This window comes from Engraulis encrasicolus, chromosome 21, assembly GCF_034702125.1.
Source record: "Engraulis encrasicolus isolate BLACKSEA-1 chromosome 21, IST_EnEncr_1.0, whole genome shotgun sequence".
Taxonomy (NCBI): Eukaryota; Metazoa; Chordata; class Actinopteri; order Clupeiformes; family Engraulidae; genus Engraulis; species Engraulis encrasicolus.
In genome coordinates this window covers 25,068,852-25,082,272 of record NC_085877.1, presented here as the reverse complement: position 1 = coordinate 25,082,272, position 13,421 = coordinate 25,068,852, and positions in this window count along the sequence as shown.

Here is a 13,421-nt window from a genome sequence, read left to right as displayed (position 1 = left end):
TGTAGTTAGCATAGCCAAATTAGCATAGCCAAACATGAGCCAGAGAGGTGGTTACTCGTCACCACAGAAGCCATCATATCTACTAGAGAATTTAAAACCATACCAAAATGATCGCGTGTATATATGTGTAATAAGAAGACAATGTGGAACTCATAGGATTACAAGAATAAGAAGATATGCGAAGAACTTGCGTTCGTTCGCGTTCATTTGTTTCTCTGTGTTGTCAACGAGGCGCAAAGCACAGCATGCTGGGAGCTGTAGTCCGTTTCCGACCAGATTGGCACAATTTCTATTTTTCTTAAAAGGGCAAAAAATGTCTTAAGATTTTCACAAGTAGTAGTTCATGCTATTGTGTACGCTGAAAATGTGTCTGGTGTTATAGTTCCAAGTCATATCTTTGTGGGATTTTTTTAAAAACTCGTATATGGGAGTTTCAATAGGATCACCCTGGTGTTTGGAACGTAACCGCTAGGATCGCTGTTTTCCACTTTCCCTCCCAATAGGCCAGCACAGCCGTATAGTTACGCAACACGCTACAGACATGAGCATTATGATTGGAAGACAGAGGCAGGCCAGATCCATGGCCCACCATAGATTATCCCCTGCCGTGACACCAATACGCCCACACCAAAATTATTTTCTGCCATTGGGTTTTGTGTAGTTTAGGCATACTAGTCTACTGTCGCTGTCCTGCAGAAACCTTGTAACGCTTCCTTTCACTAATTCATTTATTCATTTATTAAAAATATAAATCATTACTATTGGTTAGTTTCCATGTGTATATGAGTTTTATAGATATTTAAAAACAAATTTTAATGATGCAATGTGTTCTTAGTTAGAAAATAAAAAACAATAAAAAGTCGATTTACAATGTTGTCATTATGCAAGTGTGTCATGTACAATGGTTAAAACACCATAAATACTCCTTGACTTGAAAATGTCAGATTACCGGCACCAGCCAATCTTGAAGCCATTATTTAAACACTTAGATCGCAGCACTGACTCACATGACATACAGCGCTATCTGTATGTTATTATGAAAATCCTTTTTTTCTGTTTCATTTTCTTTCACATTTACTGTAAAAACTGAAACATCGTACCAATTCACGCCGACTGTTGACAATCACCAAGTGTCCTCCCTTAGTCACACAGGCATCTCTGCTGCCGGGCCCAACAGCCAATCTGGGTGGGCCTATCCCACCCAGGCCCGCCCATAGATCCGCCCTGCTCTCAGTCCAGTTCATCACATCAGTGGAGGAGAAGTAGCACTTTCCCCTGCATCCTCTCCTGCTGGCCCCCTAACGTGGTTGGGGGCGGGCGAGACTCTTGTGCGCTGGGTTGGGGTGAGAGACTGGTCCAGAGACTGTTTTTTTTGTTTTGGCTGGGAGGAGCCCAGCCAACGGACATTTACTTTTCTTATTTTCTTTTTGTAGGCTGTTTTTAAAGTGTGGGTTGGGTAGTGGGTAGGCCTGGGGATATTGGGGGAATAGGCATTGAGGGGCCCTTGCACCGTTGCTGTGTTAAGTAGCACTATTTCAGTCTAGAGTGACTTGCACACTTGTTGTGCCGTGCTTGTGTGACCTTTACCTTTGCAGTGTCATAGCGTTGCCCTAAGTGTGGGGATGCGATTTGCCATGTATTTACCTGGCCCTGAAATGTAATTGACTGGATTAACTCAATTGAATCGTGGGCAGGATTTCCACTCAACCTTAACATCTCCAATTGTAACATGATGTAATTAGGTTGGTGGAACACATTTTCTTCAAAAAATGTAGTCATAATAACCTACAGTAAATACTGTACTATGTTTGTACACAGAAATGGAGTTGGTGGAACACATCCTTATCAAATGTAACCACAATAATATGGATAGTCCTACTGTTTATCACATGATCTCATTTCTATTACTACTATTAGTATTAGAAAAAAAAACTAAAAACCCAACCAAAACCAACCACCAGATCTGCACCAATGTATTAATTAATACTATACACAAGAGTCTATCACAAAATGGCAAGTATGTAGACCTATAAATATTCACTGCTTACCATCCTTCTGGGTCTGTCCTCTTTGCTCTATGTTCCCTCTCACACATGTGCCACACTAATGTCGATCTGACAAACTTACTGGGAACACTGGCATGGACACAATTCATTAAAAAAATATTTGTTTCACTCAACTTCTCTTCTCAATTTTCAACAACTTCTTCATTCAAGCTGCATGAAATGTCACATTTGATTGTTGCTGTGTGCGCGCGCGCACACACACGCACACACACACACACACACACACACATCCAAAAGATTAGTGAACATTTAGTTTGTGACAAGTGTGCAAATGCCCTTCCACCTGACACATGTGCAACATTTTATAGTATATGGCCAAGGGTACAGTGGTGCGTCACGCTCAAACGCCCTACCATATATGGACACATTGGCCATGGGGACCCATAGTTTGAATCCAGCCTAGGTCATTTCCCAGCTCTACCCCATCTTCTCTCTACTGTTGTATCTTATAAAGCAGGGGAAGGCAATTAGGTTTGGACGCGGGCCTATATTTTTCTGACAATGGTATCGCGGGCCGGCCATGGCCATGGTAAAAGAGTTTTTTTCTGTTATATTAGAAAGAAATGCTATTAAACATAAATACAATTAATTTCATGTAATTTGATTTTGATTTTAAACATTAATTTTCTTGTACTATGCACTATGTACTAATATATGTCGACTGCTGCATCTCAGCGTCAGAAAAATATGCAAATTAAGTAAAATAATCACATTGAATTGTTCTTAGAGTAAACATAACAGCATATATATACGTGTGTTTTCAGTGTCTAGTCTACGGTCTCTTGTATTTGCCTCATGTTCTAGGCCTATGCCTTTGTGAAGTTTCTGTGCCATCCCTTGTTTTTCCCTGCCCTTGTGCTTTAGTTCTGTTGCCTCCATGTGCCTCTGTTTACTTCCTGCGTGTTTTGATCCACCATGTGCTTCAGTTTGTTTTCATATCATATCGTCGCTGTCAGGCAGAAACCACTTATCTCCACTTCTCATTGTTTTTTATGTATTGATTTATAAAACCACATTTTCTTTAAAAAAATAATCATTGCAACATTAAAGTTGGCTACAAAATTATTTATCATACACCAGTGTTAATTTTGTCAGCTTTTTTTTATTTAGTCGTAGTCTTAGTCACAATGACGAAAATCAATTTTAGTCTTAGTCATATTTTAGTCATTGCCTTCCCAATTTAGTCTTAGTCTTTGTCTAAATGACGAAAATCAATTTTAGTCTTAGTCAATTTTTAGTCATTTTAGTCATTTTAGTCAACACTGTACATAATAGAACTTCTCCACACACTGCTTCTCTTTTTTAACATATATCATTGACTGGACAGAATAAACCTTCTCCGCGCACTGCTTCTCTTTTTAACATGTATCACACTGTGCAGAATGAAACTTCTTCACACACTGCTTCTCTTTTTTCTATTGTATTTAACACCAGTGTTAATTTAGTCAGTTTTTTTAAATTTAATCTTAGTCTTAGTCACAATGACGAAAATCAATTTTAGTTTTAGTCATATTTTAGTCATTGCCTTTCCAATTTAGTCTTAGTCTTAGTCTAAATGACGAAAATCAAAAAAGGGCTTTGACGAAATATTTTAGTCATAGTCATGGTTGACGAAATTAACACTGTCATACACATATACCCATGGAGACTGACCAGTAGTACTGTCTTATATTTTATAATAAATAAAGAACAAACATAAAAAACTAAAAATAATAGTGGAGATAAGTGGTTTTTGCTGGACAGCGACGATATGTTGGTCTCCGCCCCTTGGCCCTAATATTCCCTAGTGTTTTCACCTGCCTCGTTGTCCCTGTCTGTTTCTAGTTCTTGGTTATAGTCCTCACCTGTGCCTTGTTGTCTTCTGTGCTTTAGTTCATCTGATTGTCTCCTGATTAGTCCCCTGTGTCTTGTTAATTGCTTTCTGTGTATTTAAGCGCTGGTGTGTCTCTTTGTCCTTGTCGATCTACGTAAGTCTAACCCTGTGTTCTCCTGAGTGTTTAAGTGTCAGGATTAACACACGGGGGATTCAACCCAGGTTGCTTGAATATCAGGCAAAGACTTTACCACTAGACCACGGTTAAGACTCAAATGCAGACAGAGGCAGAGGCAAGGCAGGTTCAAGTTCAAAGTTTTTCTTGTTTACTTTTCAAAATGTGGTTTACAAAGCTTGGCAGAGTTCAATATCAAAGTAACGCAAATAATCCATAGGCAAACATAAAAGTCCCATAAAAATCCAGGAAAAAGTCGAAGCACAGAGGATCCTTCCAAGCAATTAGCAAATGTTCAAGCAAAGCACAAACAAAGTCAAGAGCACTTACAGAGTCGTGTGTTCACAAGGCTGGCAAAACCAAGACTGAGCAAGGGGCAAAAAACAGAGGAAGCTTATAAGCAGTAGTCAATCACTCAAGAAACAGGTGAGGGTACTAATTACATGAGTAACTTACCTGACTAGGTCAAATCAACAAGGATACAAGGCACATGGCAGAATGACTCAGCAAAACAAAAAAACACAAATGAGGACATCTAGTGGCCAAAAAAGTTCAAAACAGTCAAAACCTCACATTTAAGTGTAAACCCGTAAGTGTCTTCAGTTCTCTATGTTGATTTTCCCCCCTCGTGGGTATTTTTGTTTGTTGATTGCAGCGTGTCTGAATTTTCTGTTTTATAGTCTTTTTGTGAATAAACCCCCCCGTTGAACCTTTGACCGTTTTTGCGTGCTGCACTTGGGCTCCAACCCTGAAAATCCTGACATATAGCCTATGACACTGATTCTTGAGAAAGTGGCTAAAACATGTCTCAGCAATAAACTGCCAATTCTGTTGAAAATAAACTACATTTTCATGAACAAAATGAATCCAGGTAAAGACCCAGGGGTCTGTTACACAAATGTACAGTCGTTTGAAATATTTAAGTGTAATTTTATTACTTTTCATGGCTATAAACCTGCCCACACCCTGTAAAAACAGCTGTCCCAAGGACAAACATCATCATTTCAATTGACTTAAAATGTAAAAATCACTGATAATATTGAATAATATCACCATGTTGTGAAAGTCCATATTGAAGTGGTTCTGCAGATATGCACATAGTGCGTGTAAAGCAATATTTATTACTATTTTCTGATTGCTCAAAGTGTGTCCAGCATATTAGTCACCACCGTCAGATTTTTTTAAAAGGACAATAAAATCAGGTATGCACAAGGTCATTGTCATTACTTAGGACCCCTTTTCAAACCTTTAGCTCTACTGAATACTTCACCATCACTGAAGCTCCTGTAAGTTTACTATTTTCTCCTCAATTTGTTAATTTGTTTGAACACTGGTACTGTCCCAACCATAAACTGTCAACACCGTCGGGGTTTTTAATAGTATTATGTTACATTAATGTTAATTATATATACTTTTTCAGAAGCGGCATGAAGCCCCTAAGACACAGAGCGAAAACGAAGTGGCTAATGTGAGCAAAAAATGCATAATATGTAAAAGAGTGTTTTTTTGTCTCACACCGTCAGATGTCACCACCATCAGATTTTGTTCCGCTCATCATCTTGTTCCATATTTTACTAAATTGTGCTGGTTAATGAAACATTACCAGACATGTTAGTAATAATTGTGACCCAAACTTATACTCTAGCCTCCACTGAGGTGCATTTGGAGGGTTTTTTGTCACAAAACCTGACGGTGGTGACATCTGATGTAGTTCACAAAAAAGCACGTGTTTTACATGTTTTTGACAAGTTCTAAGAATGTGCTTCCAATAAGTACAGTTATGTTGAATTGTAAAAGTAATTCTCTTAAATACAGTAAACATATTTTTTTTTACTTCTAATTCTGTCTGACGCTGTTGACAAAACCAAGAAAGAGCCCATTTTATGAAAAATTTAAAACACGGGGAGCTTGGCCAATACATTCAATGCACAGCCAAGACCTTCATCTATGATAATACACCTCTATATTTTGGATTTGAACAACTTAAAACCTGTTTATGCCACATTTTCAATAATCTAGGCCTACTTCCTAGAGTATCTAACAAATGAAGAAAAAACACATGCACAAACATACTGTGCACACACAAAAATAAAGTGTTTATGCTAGATGTCATTGACTTGAGAGGGCTATTTATTTTGCTAAATGTAGGTAATAATTAGGTCACTTTCACCACCCTCAGATTACTGTCACCACCATCAGTTCTTAAGTCACCACCGTAAAAAGGAGTTTTTGACATTTTAAATGTATGTGCTTACAAAATTTTCCTTTGGAGTTGTTGAATTATCAAAGTAATAGCAAATTTAAGCCTACACGAATATTTGTGAAATTACAAAAAATTGTTTGGTCTATTTAGGCATTAAGTAAGCATTGTCTGACAGCACATATTTTTAAATTAGAACACATGAAACAGTATTAAAATAGAATGAAAGTGAATTTTCAACATTTAAAAGCGTATGTGGGAACCAAAAAACACATATAATCACTTAAAAACTCCAGATACATATGCAACCATATCAATACACTTTTTATTGCTTTTAATTGTGTCTGACGGTGTTGACAAAAAACAAGGTATGATCGGAGAAAAACCTGATTTCTGGAAAAAAATCAAAATGGGGAGATTGGCCTTGTGCATTTCTGAAAAGCCAAGACCTTTGTCTACGAGGATATGCCATATTATTTTGTAATTCACTTCGTTTTTTTCTTTCAAGATTACAACCAGTTTTAGACACTTTCTCAAGAATCAGTGATATATTAGTGGTGTGTTACTGATGTTATCGGACATATTGCAAGGGAGGTTAATTCGTTTTCTGCTGGCAGGCGCGTGGACCCCACAGGTGCTTTCCATTGCGCTCAGAGAGAGCACGGGACAGAACGCGTCTTTTGATTTGTAATTGGTTTGCAGTCGTCTGAATTTGGTAAACTCTGGCACTGAAGCTCACTGCTTTGTGCCTTGACGGTGAAAAGCTGGCATTGAAAATTAAGCGCATAGGACCAGTGTTAATTTTGTCAGCTTTTTTTGATTTAGTCTTAGTCTTAGTCACAATGACGAAAATCAATTTTAGTCTTAGTCATATTTTAGTCATTGCCTTCCTAATTTAGTCTTAGTCTTAGTCTAAATGACGAAAATCAATTTTAGTCTTAGTCAATTTTTAGTCATTTTCGTCATTTTAGTCAACACTGTACATTACAGAACTTCTCCACACACTTTTAACATATATCATTGACTGTAGAGAATAAACCTTCTCCGCACACTGCTTCTCTTTTTAACATAATCACACTGTACAGAATAAAACGTCTTCACACACTGGTTCTCTTTTTCTCTATTTTATTTAATACCAGTGTTAATTTCGTCAGCTTCTGTTGTCCGCCTGTCGGCCTTGTTTATTTATGAACAAATTCCCAAGCTGGGAAACAAAGGCATTACAAAGTCAGTGATCAATACCCACCCACCCCACCCCAACCTTAGATAGGCCTACAAGTCACATGACCCATTAGGTCAAGTGGAAAATTAAAACAAAAATTATTATTAATATATTATTAAAACTAACGACACATGTTATTTACCTAATACCATACATTAATGACATACAAATATCAAAATGTAAAAATAAGAGAGAGAAAAAACCAAAAACAAAACAAAGCATGTGAGACATCTCATTGTGCGTGATACGCCAGCAAGTCTGTAACTCCCTCTGCAGTTCTTTCCCACATTTGTATTGTGGAGACCCTTGCTCCATGGATTCTTGCAGTAGACAGTTCCATCATTGTAACATCTTGAAAGTACAACAGCCATTTTCTAATAAGAAGCTTATGTGGGGGGAGCCATCTCTGAACAATTAGGGTTTTTTTTGCTGCTGTTAGGCCTGCAAGCAACACTTTTCGCTGTTTCTCTGTACATTCAAACTGAGAGTCGTCATTCAGTAATAGTAAACTTGGTTGTAATGGGATCTCTTGTTCTAATAATTCAGACAAATAAAAAGTTACCCTTTCCCAAAAAGATCTAACCTCTTTACCATCCCCAAACCATATGTTTATATGAAGAGTTCAGATGCAAAACCCCCTAACTCCATTTCTGAAGACCTGCACTTCTATATTTTTAGAGAACCCAATTGTTGGTTTGGTTTACATTCATGTACTTGATAATACATATAAATAGTTATATTACATACATAAAATAAGAAAATATGCAATTTTGATAGCTTTGTATTAAATAAAAATGAATTAAGATTATTTTCTGAAAAGGCACTTAGGGGGTTTTGCATCTGAACTCTTCATATGTAGGCCTACCTGGGATATCTTTATTGCATAAACTACAGTATAGGCTATTTGTGTGCTGCTTCGCATGGAACCTATCGATGGGCGTCCAGTAGGCCCTGTGACAAAACTTAAAATGAATCAACTGGTGATTGGGGTTGTTTGATGCACTGAAAACATTATCCCATACCCCTTCCCAGTCTATAGAATCGCTTTCCACATTGCAATATTTTCTGAAGTAGTTGGGGATATCAATTACTTGTCTAATAAACTAATAAAATAAAGGGTTTGTATCTTTACATGAGGATTGCCTTGGCCACCACATGTTGCAAAGTGAGGCTGCATGCAACATGTAGGCCTATCCTTGCAACATGTATCCTTTCCCTAAAGTCAAGTCAGTAGGCTACAGTGGATATGAAAAGCACTGGCAATACCATTACAAGTATATGAAGATGTTCCTATCTTTAAATGTAGCTTAGAGAAGTCTGTTTGTCCATACATAGGCCTAAGCCAACCTTAACATAACCAAACACTACATAATAATAATAATAATAATAAGAAGAAGAAGAAGAAGAAGAAGAAGAAGAAGAAGAAGAAGAAGAAGAAGAGGAATAATAATAATAATAATAATAATAATAATAATAATAATAAGAAGAAGAAGAAGAAGAAGAAGAAGAAGAAGAAGAAGAAGAAGAAGAAGAAGAGGTATACCAAAACCAAAACCATAATTATAACAAAAATTAGACATAAAGTACTTTATAGGCTACTCTAACTCCTTGCTGTCATAAATAATTAGGCCTACGGCTGGGGGGGGTATTGTAGTAGTTGTTCTAATAGGCATATAATCAATTTCAGCCTAATCATTCTTAATATTAATTGCCCTTTCGTGTATTCTTTTGGGCATGTTAGGGTTAGTATTAAATGTTTAGAGAGGTAAAAATGAACTTCTGATGCTATAACATCCATGGACTTACTCCACAGTGTTTCTGAGGCCTGTTATGGCCTAGTTCTAACATGTTGGCATAGCCTATGCAAATCAGAGGATATCAATTAGATATGACCAAACTAGGCCTACAACACTTAAATATTAAAATTGCACCAAAGGCTTCATGTTTAAGTTTTTACTTTTTAATGTTATTACTTAAGTATTTTTGACGGCAGATACTTTTGTACTTCTACTCAAGTAAAAAAGTGAGGTGAATACTTTTACTTTTACTTGAGTAGTTTTCAATGCAAGGTAACTGTACTTTTACTCAAGTACATAACTGTTGTACTTCGTCCACCACTGCAACTATGGCAGGCATTGATTGTCGCAATGCTATTCTCTGGTGGAGAATAATGGGTAACGCTTTACTTTACGGTACAGTTACCATATGTAATTACTTTGTACTTTCTGGGTAACAACAGGGTAACAGAGAGAAGTTACATGGTATCTAATGGGTAAAAAGGGGATAATTACAAAGTAAATACCATTAATTGGGTAACAACAGGATAACAGAGAGAAGTTTGATGATTAGATGGTTAGAATATACGCAGTAGTTTCATAGTAATTCTTGAGATATGTGTATTACATAGTATTTACTTTGTAATTATCCCCTTTTTACCCTTTAGATACCATGTAACTTCCGTCTGTTACCCTGTTGTTACGCAGAAAGTACACAGTAAATACTGTACCGTAAAGCAGGGTTTCCCAAACTGGGGTGCGTGCACCCCTGGGGGTGCGTGGCCTGCCACAAGGGGGTGCGCGAGCTGAATTGAGAAATGGCGGATACGTGTGTTTATGCAGCAATAATGAAAATTAAGTCGTTTTTTTTTTTTAATGGTGCATTGTATGCTTGAAGAAACATCAAGTCTATTGGAAATGATGATTTCCTAAATGACTCTGCATAATGTGCAATGATTTGTGCACTGAAGCTAAATACAAGTACACCAAAACATTCGCTTAGGGGGTGCGCGAACCACATTGAAATGTACAAAGGGGTGCACAAGGAAAAAAGTTTGGGAACCACTGCCGTAAAGTAAAGCGTTATCGGAAAGTGTAATGGCATTGAAAAAACGCCCACCTCTCGGACACGGTGGTGACCTGGCCAAGTCTCATGGTACTTTGAATTGCTACCAAGCCAACGTTGAGAATAGATATATGGTGTTTTTTTTTAATTGCCAGATAAGAGTCACTACCCAGCCCACCACTACCAAAAATATTGATCAAATCCTTTTCAGCACCCCCACTTGTACAACTTGCAAATTTCCTTGCAAAACTACTTCCAACTTATACTTTCACAGATTCGCTTGTGAAGCATATGACACTTTGTATCATTCAGTTCATCATATTTAATCTCTCCACAGTCCTCTCCTCCTTTTATATTATTTGGCTCGCCTGGGTACCACAACCTGAATAAGGAGGATAATGATTAGTGAAGTCAATGTAATGAACATTATTTATTAAGAATGCAGCAGTGCAAGAATGCAGCAGTTAAGAATGCAGCAGTACAACGTGTGTTTGCGGCCTCATAATGTTTCCCATTCCACATGTGGAACACTGAAGCGGCTGTTGAGAAGACTTAAAGGTGCACTGTGCAGGAAATGGTCAAAAAAGGTTCATGAAAGTTAACAAAGTAATAAACTTATATTTTCTAGTATGGCCCAAGTATAGTCATTTTTGCAGCTACAAATGACTATTTCTGGAAATTCAAAATGGCGGACCATGGACTGGAGAAGATCCCACTTTTCATGTATGAAAAGTGTAATTTTTCCAGTCATAATAAATACTTAGAATTCAATGGTGGTGGTAAGTATTCATGAAAAAGGTAACATTAGTGAATGGGTAGCATGACTTCTGGAAATAAACAACTATAAATCTTACACAGTGTACCTTTAACAACCATTGGTAAAGCATACTACAGCACACAAAGCCTTCAGTAATACATTATGACTTAGTCACCATTCTCTTGACCATTATGGTAACGTCTTGTAATATATAACAGGGGCCCAGTCATAGGAGTTCAAATAATTTAGCAAGGTAGATTTGGCCAAAGTGGGGCAGTGTAATCTTGGGCCCGGGTGACTGCTCCTCTCAACACTGACCAAAGAGTAAAAGAAACCCTTTTTAGTGGAACCAAATATTATCTGAATGGAGTTAATTTCAACTCTTTAAACGTCATATTAATCCTGGTATTTGCTTTACTGTGAAGACCATTCAGTGAACAAGGCTAGTCTTAGAACGATATCGACTTTGCTTGCTACATTTCTACTGTATTATAGTGTGTTGACAAGCTGTCTGTATAGCCAAGTTGCTACTTTGTCCCAATTATAGCCTAGTTAAAGGGCAACTGCAGTATTTTGAACATTAAAGTGGAATTCACCTCTGGGCATTGTGTGCTTCTATCACATGTAATTTATCCTCATTTTGCATTTTACATGAGAAAAATAAAGTAATATGCACTATTTCATTTAATTTAATACAATTATGTGCTGAACCGCGATTGCCAAAGCTATTTTAACATACTCAGTTAACCAGAATGCACTGCGGGAAACTAAGTCATCGTTGCCAGGTTAACGCGTCACCGAATTCGAAGGAATCTTGCGTTCTGGCTGCTCAGTGCTCGCTGCCAGCAGTCGTGGCTGGTTTTAGGACAAATGTAGGCTGATATCCGAGACAGATTGATGTTGTTAATGTAGACTGTTGAAAAACATAACACAATCATGCGTTTTCCTCACTGGGTCTAATTGCGCAAACTAGGCTATAGCTACTAACAGCAAATAAAAAGCGAATGGAAAAACTGTTGAGAAGTGCAGCTCGTGTCGCAACTGTCGCTGTCCTCAGATTAGTGCTGAAACGGAAAATGAGAAGGTAGCCTAACCTTACATTTAGCCTATTTTTGAAAAAAAAAATGTTTAATGCTCATTCAAGAAGGAAGTAGCCTATCTATCTCTGCTCATATTATATCTGTTTAATCCCATCAAATCCAAAGGCGAGGCGGATTTGTCTCCGTTCAACCAAAGAGCGCTCGCTTTCTCGCCCGCTCTCTCTCGTGCTCGTGGTTGACCAAAAGCCGTTTCATCCGGACCCCTCTGCTGTTGGTCTCTAACAAATAGGCCTACAAGCCAGAGGGAGTTGATTAATTATAGGCCTAAATAAAACAATCTGCAGGCTGGCTTTTAAAAATGGTCTTCATCCCATTCATTGACTAATGCAAGTGCAACATGAAGGAAAATTTCCCCACGGGAAGTTGCACCGTGCGCACGTATTTCTGGGCATTCAGCTGTTCATAGGTTATGCTTTCTGTTTTTAGAAGCTGAGAAATGACTTGCGTGAAACTGTAGCTTACAAACCCACATAAATAGCGCATCGGACACTCCACCGTCTCCATCTCGCCAGTTTGAGGGAGGTGTTGGGTTAGACCTGCATTTTGAAGATGTAGCCTAGGCTATCGTCGCTTACTTTGGGCAAGTGTTTAATTTCATTTGTCCGCTTGCGTCTCAACTGTCCCTCGAGAGGAAGTCTGTGTTTATAATTTATGCAAAATAGGCGGCCCTGACTGCCTGGGGAGTGAGCTGAAATCTACAATGACTTGACAGTAGATTTCAGTAGCCTGCTTGAGTGTGCCTTGTTCTTGCTCGTGTTGTTTAATGCAATCAAGTCCAAGTGCAGTAATGATAGCCAGGGCATGCATTTATGGCTACCTTGTTTGCAACCTGCGTAAGAGGAGCACGAACATGGCCAGCAGTGCAAGGAGGACGACGCATGGGTCACGCCTTGTTTGAGGATAGAAATGGTCGCAGCACCTTTCAAATAACTTTGAATAATCTTAGAATAAATCCTGATTCAATTAAAGACAACTTCACTGGCGTGCGCCTATTGTTTAGCCCATTAGGACTCGGAGTGTCAGTGGCCACTGCACCGTGATCCGGACCAGAACTCAAATAATTCAGCAATCTTTGAAAAAAAAAAAAAAATGAATAGCATATTAAAATTAATAAAGCAAAACAAAAACAAAAAAACGTGTAGGCAATGCAATTGCCGTCATTACACCTCGCTGGCCTAATAGGCTACACTTGGCAGGCGTAGACATCGTGGACTGGTGAGCTCCGATAGCCTATCATACTGTAGGTC